Here is a 13,853-nt window from a genome sequence, read left to right as displayed (position 1 = left end):
TGATATTGCCCTAATAAATCTGCTCTACTTGGACTCTTCTAAGCTCCTATAGTCTAAAGTTTATCATGCTATTCTTGCTTGTCTGGGTCCCATGAATTTGACTTTTTTAGGCCTTTTTTGACTCTCCATCATTGCATTGGGGTCACCACTTATATTATGTGGGTTATACTTTAATCAATGCCAGGAGGTGCCCATCCTATATTGGCCATTATGAATTTATCCCAGGTGGATGTTTTCTCTGTTTCTCTAAACTATTTTGAAGATGAAATAATTCACTTTTCCTTTGTTAAACAATTCTGGGACAGGCATCCCTGGTCATGTCTTAAACTATACTAAGACCAAGCAGTATTTTGTCTACCAATTAATCTTATTCAATTCCAATCATTTCCCCATTTTCCAAGACATACCATAATGTTATTCAGCTCAGGCTCTAAAACATAAACACCCGTAAACCCTTCCATAATTTTTTCACTTTGAGATACTAGGAAGACTCTTCCAAGTTGGTGTTCTCCATTACTACAGTAGGCCTAATAAACTCTTTTTGAGGAGAGTCAATAATCAATACCTTTTAAATGAGGTTTCCTTTCTAATGTTCTGCCCTCTTCAGCCTAAATTGTCCTCAGATTACATGTTATTCAAATAATATAAGCTGTGAAAATTCTAATGATTATTGAGTGAGTGTATCTTAAAGGATAATACAGAGGAAAAAAGAACACTCAGAAGTAAATTCCAAAACCCATAAGTAACTGTAGGTTCTGGTTTGAAGAAAGATACCTATAGTTCTAAGTCTGCAATTATAAGATTCCATAGGTAGATAAACATTCTCTTTCTTCCTTGATTTACCTTTTAACTTTCATAACTGCTAATCTGTGTGCCAGGCATGACTAGAAAGTAAAGATCTCATACAATTCTTTTTATTTTATGTTTACAATAAATATTTAAGATTTGTATTTTTTCCCATTTTATACCTAAAAATACTAAGTCACAGAGTAGCTTAGTAACTTGCAAGATATAGCCAGGCAATATCATAGCAGAAGTGAGACTTTAAGCCTCTATGGTGCACTGCTTTCTTGAAATGTGTGAGGTATGACTTATCTTAAAGAAGCATTAAGGTCACATTGGTTGTGATCACATTTGAAACCTTCACCAGATAAGTGATAAATGATTTATTCATCTTATATTATGAATTTAAACATAATTTATTAGCTCTTACTGTTATCTTGTGTATGCTAATTTACTGTATAATAATTTTATGTAGAAGGCACAAGCAACTTTTGTTTGAATATCCTAAATATCTCCACATATTAACACCATTTAATTTTATATATATATATTTCTATGTCAAACTTAGTGATTTAATATGAAAATAATACATAATATATATTTTAAACTCTTAACTATACTGGCCACTATAAATGCTTAGTTATTTTTAAAAACAAGATAGATTGTCTATTAAAAATGACTGAAATGAATATAACAAATTGTTTTTCACACTGTCTTCATATCCAATGTCACTCTCTCTAATGTTATGATTTTAATTGCCTTAATTTTTATATTACTAGGCATGATGGATAAAAAATATAGTTATGATTAAGGTTTGAAAGTATAGTTTATAATTAGTAAAACTAAAGTGTGAAAATATATACACAGTATGGTTGTCATTTAATATATAAAATTGCATTTCTGAATTGTATGTATCTTATATTTTAAAAATATTTGAATTCTAATTTATTCTTCAATTTGCACTAAATATTTGGTAAAAGCCACATAATTTATTTTAGGAGTAATATTGTAACCTATGCTCATAAGACAGTCCTCATTTACTCTTGTCTGTGTTATGATAATACTTCCTAATTGATTTCTTTGCTGCTTTTCTCTTTGTATTTCTCTATACACTGGTGACAAATTGATTTTCCTAAAATGTAAGAACAATCTTAACCTTTCATTAAAATCATCCACTGTCAAATAAGATTTATAACAGGTATATGAAAATGTGCTCAACATTACTAATAATCAGGGGAATGCAAATCAAAACAATAATGAGATATTACCTCACACCTATTAGGATGGCTATTATCAAGACAAGAGAAAAAAAGGTAACAGTGTTGGTGAGGATGTGAAGAAAGGGAGGTCTGATTCACTGTTAGTGGGAACATATACTGGTACAGCCATTATGGAAAACAGTACAGGAGTTTCTCAGAAAATTGAAAATAGAACTATCATATGTTACAGCAATCCCACTTTTGGGTATATATCCAAATGAGTGAAATCTGGGTCTCAAATAGATATTTGCACTCCTATGTTCACTGCAGCATTAATCACAGTAGCCAAGGCATAGAAACAACCTAAATGTCCATCTACATAGATCAGTGGTTAAAGAAAAGGCCATATATACATACAATGAACTACTATTCAATCTTTAAAAAAGAAGGAAATAATGCCATTTGTTACAACATGGATGAATTTAGAGGATCTAATGTAAGCCAGACACAGAATGACAAATACTACATGATCCAACATATGTGAGAAATATACAACAATTAAACTCACAGAAAGAGTAGAGTAGTAGTTCCAGGGGTTGAAGGAAGGGAAAATGGACATTAGTCAAAAGGTACAAAGTTTCAGCTGTGCAAGATGAGTAAATTTTAGAGATCTGTTGTATAGCATAGTGCCTATGGTAAACAATACTGTGTTGTATACTTAAAATTTGCTAAGAGTGAAAATCTGATGTTAATTCTTATCACAATACAAATAATAACAAACAGGGTTAGAGGAAAGTTTTTGAGGTGATAGATAAGTTTATGGCATAGATCATTGTGATGAGTATATATTTATTTCCAATCTGAAGTTTTATACATTAAATTTATACAGTTTTTTCTATGTCCTTCATACCCCAATAAAGCGTTATTTTTTAAAGTAAACTTAAACTTCCTTGCGTGGCTTCCAATGATGTCCTCCACAATTAGACAATAGCTACCTGATACTGGTATCGTTCAGCATTGTTTTCTTCATCTGAAGTAATTATATATATATTTTGCTATCCTTGTGCTTTGACTAGTTGTTTTCTACCCTGGCATTTGCTCACTTTCTAGCCTAATGTCCAGTATCTTCAAGGTCCACTACCATAGAAACTCCAAGTTATTTACTTAGTCAAAATTAGTTGTTTGGTTTCCACAGACCTTTTTTTCTTTTCCTAGTCTCTTCATTTAACATGTAATTTTTTCTGTCTTATTCCTCTAAGGCATTGTTTACATGACTATTCTTTACCCTTTACAGTACGAAAAGGCTTTCTTCATATTAAAGACAGAACTAACCACAGTGCTTTCAAAAATTAGATACTTTATCAAAATTAGGTTGTAATGAATGATGGATTCACACCTATTAATTATTTATCAGAATGATTTGTAAATGGCATGGCATTTACCTTCTTCTGTAGAAAGCCTAGCCCCAAATGGTTTATAAATTGTTGTACAATAAAAAGATATTAAAACTTAAGAAGATTATTTAACTTCACTTATAACATAAGAAAAATTTGAACTTCTCAAGTTCTAAAGACTAATATAGAAAGGAAAAACATAAACATATTTAAATAAAAGTATTAATATGAGATATTGAATTTGAAAAGTTTCAGTATGTATTATAATTCTAGTAAAGAAGGCTAAATATTGAAGTTAGAATATTTAATTTGAGGACTAATTTTTTAAAAAATTCTGTTATGATAAATGAGTACTAATACAACATAGGTGACTGCTAAGTTCTAGAGATAGACAAATGTCATGGATTATGAATGCATAAGTAGTTATTCTGAAATTTCAGAAATCAAATAAGAAAATATATTTAAAATAAGGATATACAAAAGCAATGCACTACTAAAGGAAGCAGTAATAATAGTACTAGTATTAATATGTAGAAAATCAACTCTAATTTCTAGTAGCCAATATCATTAATAAGGTGGATAACAGAACCCCAAACAATGACAGCAGCTTAAATCCATGACCCCCAATACCTTTCAAAAGTAAAACAGAACATTAAGACGAGCACTGAAGAAACTACGAAAGCACCATTCTTTCAGCTTCACTGGAATATAAGAAATACCCAAACTTTAAATTACCTACATATAAAAAACCAATAAAACACTAAATTTCAACAAACAGTCTTTCACATTTTTGCTACAAGCCTTTGTCATGAAAAAGTAATTCAAGAAAAACTACATGGAAGCGAGCAGAGGAGACCTAGTAGCTTACCTTAAATTTCTCCATAATTGCTTCATAAAAAAACACCTCTGTGTGTGAAAATACCAAAAAAGTGGCCTGGTAGATCAGAGAACTATTTAAATGGCTTAAAAACACATACAGTGTCAGGTACTCATTTTTGAAAAGTATAATCACTTGGGGAGAAAAAATCAAAAAGGTATGAATAGGCACCACTTGGCACTTGGATGGTAAAAAGAAAAAAAAAAAAAAAAAGTAAATATGGCTCCTCTCCAAGTAGCAAATAAAATCATATAAACTAAACAGGCCTTTGCTATACTGACAAAAGATAATATTATTGAATCAGAAATCATGTAAAATACCCCAAATCTGCAAAATGAGTAAGTGGAAACTAAATAATATTATTAAATCTTAGAAAATGAAATTATTAAAAAAAATTTAAGCAGATAAAATTCACCCATTAAAATTGAATTTAATATATTAAAACTGATTTAAATATGCACAGAAAGTATCAACAAAAATTAGAAAACATCAGTTATAAATTCAAAGATTTAAAAAAAATGCATAATAATAAAGGTTGAAAGAAGGTTGTTGAAAGAAAAGGACAAAATTGTCTCCAATATGAAGAGTAACTTGCAAGAAGTCCAAGGTAGAATAGAATCAAATGAAAATAAAATAAATCATTAAGGAAAGTTAATACCATGAAAATAAAATTGACATAAGAAAGGAAGTGAGGTCAGTTGCAGTAGTTTATGTCTGTAATCCTAGCATTCTGGGAAGCCAAGGCTGGAGGATTGCTTGAGTTCAGGAGTTCAAGACCAGTCTGAGCAAGAGTGAGATCTGTCTCTATTAAAAATAGAAAAATTAACTGTGCATTGTGGGATGTACCTGTAGTCCCAGACGCTGAGACAGAAGGATTGCTTGAGCCCAGGGATTTGAGGTTGCAGTGAACTATGATCTTGCTGCTGTACTGTACGGAGGGTGACAGAGCAAGACTCTGTCTCAGAAAAAAAAAAAAAAAAAGGAAGTGAAAGAAGTCAGAGATAAAGTGGTGAAAACGCAAGGTAAAACCATGGTGAAAATGGATGGCAAAAAATAATTACTTAACAATAACAACAACATATATAGTCAAAGGCCCTGAGAAAAAAAAGAAAACAGTGATACATACTTACTGTTTAAATCTACAATCCAAGGCAACTTTCCAGAATAGAAGCCCTGAATGGATATATTAAAAGGGCACATGAGTAATTGTGTAAAATTAACCATGAACAATCAACTCCAAGGCACACTAATAAGCTATTCAATTTCAAAGATAAAAGTATTCAAGACCTCCAGGCAAAATATCAAAAACATTTACAAGGACAAAGGTATTAGACTGGCAAGGTGACCCAACAACTAGTGAGCACATCTAATTTCAAAATTTTGTTTTCTAAATACCCACTCTCTAATATAAGAACCCAGAGCTCCTTGGAGAAATAGATGACTCTCTTCTGGGGAGAGAAAAGTGCAAGGTGAGCCTTGAACATCCCGTGGTTTCAGAAAATAAATGCTAGAGGCAATATAGGCCTTGTTCATTCACCTTCTATTGATATTGTTATAGTTCCAGTTTCCAGGGGCATGGGTTTTCTCTGCTCCACTTCAATTCAGTGTGCTCCTTCTAGCAGCACACCTGTTGGTTTTCACATCACTACTTTTGTAATGTGGAGATTGGTGGGAAGGGTAGAGAAAGAGTAGAGAAGAGCCACAGACTAACTCTGCAGACTCCCACTAGTCCTACCTGGAGTTCAGTGATTTGTCTTGAAAATGACTCTCTGTTGTTTACCTCCAGACATGTTTTTGGTAATTTTATCAGGTTTTATCATTGATTTCTGGGGAGATATTTTTCATGTTTCTCTCTCTGCCATTCTGGAATTCTGATCAGAGTCTCCAATTCCAGATTGTTTGGCGGAAATGATCACACAGAACCTCCCTCACTGCCATTGTTAGTCAGCATTGATAATAAAATAATTATGGGAAAACATGAGAAGACTTTAGAAGAAGTCCAGACTTCAAATTATTTATAATAAGAGCTTTATGTATATAGCTTGAAAGGCGTCCTATTAATCTACAGGTTGGTTGGTTGTTCCGTCTCAGCTTGACTACAAACAATGTGTGTGGGCATAAGCCATTCATTTATATCTCCAGGTCACAGTTTCCCAATATTTTAAAGCAAAGGCATTTGCCTAGAGTTTTTTAAGGCTTATTTTATTTTCAGAAATTCTATGCCCTCATGAGAAAATAGCTAGGAAGTCAGTTTTTGCAACAAATACATGGGAAGCGTAAATAAGTATGAAGCCTGAAATAAATGTGATTGATTTGTGATTTGTTCCTAACCTAAGAAGGCAGAAAATAGTGAATTCCTATTGCTATATGAGATTATTAGTATTGTAATCACTGTTTAATTTGAAATGTTTACTGGTTATACATAACAAACTTTAGAAGGTCAGTCATGAAAAAGGTAATACTTGCCAGAAATCTTCTTAGGTTGTTAAAAACTACTTAAATTATATGTTAGATATAATGACATTGAACTGGCAGGAGACAGGCTAATGTATCTTTTGGATGTTGAATCTCAGTGATCCCCAGGCTGACTATTAGTAAGGTTTGAACATTATTAAATTGAACAATTTTCTCCTAAAATTTTCCTTAAATGAATTTAATTTCCTTAATTAAAGTTACTAAATATAAAATCATATGATGGCTAAAAGGTCAAATGGCTGTATTTTAAGAAGTGAAAAACTATTCAACTTGAGTGATTTATTGTAATGAAAATTAAATTCAATTATTCATTTGCAGAAACTGCAAAAGGATTATCTATGGTATTTGTAGTCATTATTAAATATTGGTACTTGATACTGAATTTTCCTTAGCATTGGTGGCTGGGTTGTGACACAAGTGTAATACATAAAAATAATTCTTGTTCTAGATGCCCAAGACTGGAAAGAAGTAAAGGGTCCTAAACTGTACTAAAAAGTGGCAATGATGAGAAATTACTAATAGGTGCGTGTACTTATATTCTCCACTAATTCTCCAAATAGCACTGTCCACATTAAGGAGAAACCACACAGATATGTAAAAATGTTAACATAGCAGAAAACATACATAGCTACAATACAAATCAGTGGATGAAATGAACAGATGATTCTAACAAGCTGTTTCAGTAACTCGTCAGGAATTACTCATTGGGTTCCTAACACATATTTATCATTTGGTAAGTTTGCTACACACTATTGATAGGAAATAAAAAATACAAAGGTTAAGCTGTTTACAGTTTTGTTAAAATCAAGTTAGAGTAGTGTAGTTTGTGTTTTTTATGTATTGCCTTAAACGTACATACTAATTATCTGTGGATTTCTTGAAATTCAATTTTGACTTAATAGAGGTGGAGTTGGATCTGAGATTCAGCATTTCCAACAAGCTTTCAGGTAATATGAATGCCACTGGTGCATGAACAATGCTTTAAATAGTAAAGGCTGAAGAAAGTCTTCAATGTTTTTCCACAGAATGTCTCAAGAAGTCACTTTTACAATCAAATACTATGATACATGAATTGATCACATTTGTGCTGAAGTGTTCTCCTTTTACTTTATTCTTGATGTATAATGTTTTAATGATATGAGAAAAGAAATAATAAGCAATAAATTATCCTTCCACATCCTTTTTTTAAACATTTTTTGTTATTTAATATTTATATGTTTAGTTCTGATCTTTCGAAGTTTGAAAATACAATTTATTCAGTCATTGTATTTCATACTTATTTTTTATTTCTCAGTTAACCCACTTGTTTTATAAGTAAGTGTTCTTTGAAGAGATTGAATGCTCACCGAATACCAAGGAGTTTGCTTTGCCAAAGTAGCCATGAGGAATCTGACTTCGACCTAGTAACGTTGAAAGGAACATTAAATGAGCCAAGTCCAAAGAAATTATTTTTGTTCCAAAAATAAACCAGTCTAGTCTAAGAAGTCTTTAAGAAATAGAAAAAATAGGGTTTTTTTTTCCTGATTTGAATTTAAAAATATTAAACACTTAAAAAGTTTTGGACATGTATCCCTTTTAATCTTTATCACATGTGTTTCTCATGTTAAGGTTGGTGTTTCTGCTGAGCATTACTTTCTTTGCCATTGCTTGGACTGTTTCCTTTCTTCCAATTTCTCTGTGAATGCTTCAATAATGATCTGAATCCAATCAATTTTGACTTTTGCCTTTAACTCCCACCTTTTTTCTTGCATGCTTCCCAATTTGAGCACATGTCCACGTATTCCAAATCCTAAATATCACCAGGACATTTATGAAAAGATTCTACTCCTAGAAGTCACCTTGTTATAAAACATTAGCATAGCAGAGATACTAAAGGAAAAAAAAAGTAAAATGAAAATCAAAACTTCATTAGAGTTAGTTTTTCTCTGGGGATTGGTAATCACTTCAAAATTGGTAATCATTGCAAATGACTAAAAATGTTAATCTTAAACAAGTTGATTATAAACAACAGGAAGTCATGGGGAAGCTTCCCTAATGAATGAGTTCCCCTTACCTCCCAGCTATCCAAGAGTCAGAGGAGCTGTGGGGAATAGCATGCCCTCTGCACTCCTGACTGATTAAAAGGCTGACTCTGTACTTAGCAACCCCTGGAAACTTCAGTGAGAGACACAGGTGGAAAGCTCAACAAATGCAAAATATCACAATTGGGAGTGGGATAAGGGATTCTGAGAGAAAGAAATCTTCCCCTTTGGGCAAAAGATGGAGAAGTGTTGCTTAGAAAATAAATCTATTTTTGTAACATTCAGTACTCAAATTACTATGTTAAGCTTTCAGTGAAGTCTCGTTAATTCAGACACATTCAATTAAAATTTTGTGGTTCAGTATGCAAGATGAGGACACATGAGAAAAATGTCAAGCCAGAGGATAGGACACTCAGGTCAGAAGGAAAGAAAACCCCATAATAGGATGGAGATTTTTCCTGTTGGGCAAAGACGCATTTTTCATTGTTTGTGTAGATTGAACAAGGCAGGAAAATCCACGAGGGTGTGAAAAATATGCTTGGTTTAACAAAGTCCTTGCACATATTACTAAAGGGACCCATATAGAGAGAAATTGTTCTGTTGATCACCTACACAAATACAATGCTGTTATCTTCTTTAAATGGAAAGAGAAGTGCAAAAGTTCAGATCGGAGTGAGCAATTTGTGTTCTGTCTATGCAATAAATGACAAGGGGTTATAAAGAAAAAAAAGCAACTGATATTTCAGGTGAAAACAATGTGTTTTCTTCCTTTAAGCCAAAATGACAGATAGAGGTTAGAGCAGTATGACAGTTAGGAGATCAACAGGTGGCTCCACTGAAATGTCTGTAGGGTCATTCAAGTGAAATTAACCACTAAAGCAGTTCAAATATGTGATGGTTTTGTTTAGATATGAAAATATGTGTATGCATTCTATGCATTTCCATTACTACTCATTGTTCTTTAAAAGTAAACAGAATTCTAAGATGGCCAACAAAATTCCCACACTTTGGCATGTGTGTGCTCTGCATAATCCCCTTTGTTTCAGTGCAGGCAGGACTATGAGTGCGATGGATTTCACACACACAATTAGGCTATGTTTTATGTTAAAGGCTAAGGAATTTTTCAGATACAATTATGGTCCTAATTGAGTTCATCTTGAGTTAATAAAAATTGAGATTATCATAGGTGGGCCTGACCTAATCAGATGAGCCCTTAAAAAAAATTGGGCCCTTCCTGAAGTCAGAGATTTGATTTATGAGAGAAATTCTGCTGCTGGCTTTGAAAAACCAAAATGGTCAGCTGTGAGAGGATCTGTGGAAGCAATCATGTGACCAAGAGCCCTAGGCAACATCTAAGAGTGAGAGTGACCCCTGACCAATAATAAACAATCAAAATGAAACCTCTGCCCACAACTGAAAGGAATTAAATTCTGCTCACAACCTGAATAAACTTCATGAAAACCCTGAGCCTCAGATGAGACCCTTGCCAAGCTTTCATATTGATTTCAACACAGTGAGACTCTAAGCAAGGACTCAGCTAATGGATTCCAGACTCCTGACCTATGGAATCTCTTAGATAATAAACAAGTGTTGTTTTAACCTTTAAAGTGCTACCAACCATTTTGGAAGACAGTTTATCAATTTCTTAAAAAGGTGGACATAGTCTTACCATATGATCAGCAGTTGTACTCCTTGATATTTACCCAATTAATTTTAAAATTTAGGTCCACACAAAAAGTTGTATGGAAATGTTCATAACAGCTCAATTATTCATAATTACCAAAAAGTAGAAGCAACCAAGATGTCTTTCCATAGGTAATTGGATGAACAAATGGTGGTACATTCATCTATTGGAATATTATTCATCAGTTAAACAGACACACACACAATGAGCTACCAAGCCATGAAAAGATGTAGAGGAACCTTAAATGCATATTCCTAAGAGAAAGAGGCTAATGTGAACAGGCTACATAATGTACAATTCTAATTATATGAGATTATGGGAAATATCACAATCAAGAGATAATTAAAGGACCAATGGTTGCCAAGGGTTTAAGAGGAGAGGAGGAAAGATGAACAGGTGAACCATGAGAGATTCTTAGGGTAGTAAACTATTCTGTATCATATTGTAATGATGGATATGTGACATTATGCATTTGTCAAAACCAATAGAACTATATAAGGCAAAGAATGAATCAAACTATAGACTTTAATACTTTAATAATAACATTAATATTGATTCATCACTTGTAGCAAATGTACCACATCAATTCAATATGTTAATAATAGGGGAAATTGTGTGCATAGGAAGGATTATTTGGGAACTCTCTGTACTATCTTCTCAATTTTTCTGTAAATATGAAACTATTCTAAAAGATAAAGTCTATTAATTTTTTTTTTTAAAATAGCTCAAATGTAAATAAAATTTGGCCTCAGCAAAAGGGCATGGTGAGTACATGGCAAACTGGAGATTTTATATCTTCTGTAAAGAGGACTCCTACTACTCAACTTGGAATTTCTGACATGCAGAAAAATGGGACCATTGTTTCAAGATATTCTTATTTCTTAGAAAAAATGGATTTATATATATAATCTGATTTTGAAATATTGAAAATAAAATCAATTTAAAAAAATGAAGAACAGGTTGGAGCTCAGTTTACACCAAAACCAACTAACTTCTACCTTTGCTCATAGAAAATTCACTGGTTGGTAAAATGGTAATAAATTAGCAAATAGCTGTGGCAAGTTTTATATTGTTTGACATTATTCATAAGGGGAAATTCATTTCTAAAATAAATTATCTATCATGCATCAGTGTTTTGTCTTATACAAGCCAATTCCCTAAAAGTTGATTACTTTTGAAGCAATGACCCTAAGATGCTATCTCGGGTATTTTCTTTTTTGGGTTATTCAATAAAATGTAATTTAGTGGCAGTGAACACTTTTCCTAAGGAAAGGAAATGCTGTTCTTCTGTAACAGAAGTTACAGATTATACCATTAAAAAGATCTATTTTAGTTGCATTAGTCAAATGGTAGGTATACTGCAGACTAAGGAGACATTTCTGGAATGAATGGTGGGCTTTAAATCCCTTGATGTCCATCTTAGCATCAGTTAAGCAATAGATCTATGGTGTGGCCTACTCACTGTATTTTTCTTGCTACAGAACTCATGAGACAGAAGTCCAGTATGAATTATTGAAAAATCCAAATTGCAGACTACTTTTAAAGAATACAATTTTACTTTCAAATGCGTAAAGGAATTTCAGGCAGTACAGCAAAGCAATGCTTAGATGAGATTCTTAGGTCATTAGCTGTAATGGAAATATAAGCACACACTATAGAAAGGCATGCATTATAACTGTGTACTTAAAATAGATAATTCTAAAAATTTTGAAAATATACCATACTTGATCACACCCTAAATCCAAACTTACTAATCTTAACAATTCTTATGACTTACTAAGAAAATGTTTGCTGAAAATTTACTGGGAAAAATACCTTGATGAGCTCTATAGATAATGCAACAATGAGATTCAGTCTTTTCTCACCAGGGTCTTATATTTTACAAAATAGGCAGGTATATGCACAGTTATATTATGATGGAAGTTGAGTAAAAAAAGATGCTTTGAGAGCCCCAAAGGTGGAAGGACCAATTTCAAAGAGAAATGAGAGAAGGATTCCTTAAAAAGAGGTAGCATTTGAGTTTTGTTAAAAACTTGTAGGATTTTTAACAGTTGTTATGGGAGTAAATACAAATAATGGTACATCATTTATTAAATATAGTTACAGGTTTGTATCGTAGACAGATAATGTGTTGATGAAGGGAAGAAGATGCAGCCAGAGGAAACTAGAATTTTATGTTGTTTCAAAGTAGCCCTCTGTTATGAAGTAAAGACAAATTCTTTGGACTAAATTTATAGTCATTCTTGATAGCTTTTGCATCTTGGGTATCTGGTTGGGGTGTGTGTGTGTGTGTGTATCTCCAAAGACACTGCAATAATTAAAAGTATATAACAAATTTTAACAGAGAAGTTTCATGAATATGAAACTAAGACGGCTCTTTCCGGAAAGTACTGGGAATGAGACTATCATGAAATTTGCAAAAGAATCTGTCAACAAAATTTAACCAGATAAAAAACTTATTTTCAGGTGCAAAGAAACATAAGAAATGGTCTTAGCAGGATCATTGGCAAGATCCTATCTATGCCAGAAGCTCAAGACCATAAAATGGGGCCCCATGAAGAGAGTTCAAGGTTCTTGATTAGTTGGTGGATTAATGAGGTGTGAGCAAATTATTGTTCTGTGAATATTAGAGCAGCATCCCTCCTTCCCCACAACTGTGGCACTCAGCTGATAAAATCAACACTATGACAAACATGAAAAATATTTGTAGATACACATCAAGGAACATTTAGTAGGCCAACCAATCAGATTTATAATGATGGATAAATTTGAGGAGTAAAAATAATACAGATTGTTTCTAATATTCAGCATTTTCTATTTAAATGATTCATGTGTATTTCGTATGTTTTGCATATATAGTTAAACGGCATATATCAAAATTAGTGGCAAAAGTTAATGGCAGTGGCAAGATAAATGGATTGCTTGATTTATGTGTTTATTTTAGAATAATGTAAATCAATACATGTTGATTATCAAGCTCTGAAGAATACTAAAAGATACAATGAATGAAGTAAATTATTAGAATTCTACTCTAAAACAAGCAGCATTAAAATTTAGTCATAATTCTGGACAATTATTGATGTCAAAATATAAAAAAGATAAATTATAGAATGGATGCATAGACAGAAAAATAGTGGTAATAATTAGATTAAGTTATATCTGTTATTATTAAGATAACTTGTACTTTATTGAATTAATTTAATTTTAATCAAAGGGAAAAAAGCTATATGAAAATGGAAGGAATTAACCAAACTACAGATTAAATTTTAAACACACAAAAAATATAGTAGCTAAAAGATTCTTCAAGTATTTAAAAAGTTATTAAATATTAACTTTTCAAACTCAGTTTGAGTGATATATCAATCCATGTTCTTTCATGAACGATGATATAATTTGCCCTTTTACACTCTCTCTCACCTC

The sequence above is a fragment of the Microcebus murinus genome, chromosome 6, assembly GCF_040939455.1.
Source record: "Microcebus murinus isolate Inina chromosome 6, M.murinus_Inina_mat1.0, whole genome shotgun sequence".
NCBI lineage: Eukaryota > Metazoa > Chordata > Mammalia > Primates > Cheirogaleidae > Microcebus > Microcebus murinus.
The sequence above is the reverse complement of the archived record's forward strand: the minus strand, read 5'-3'. Positions refer to the sequence as shown.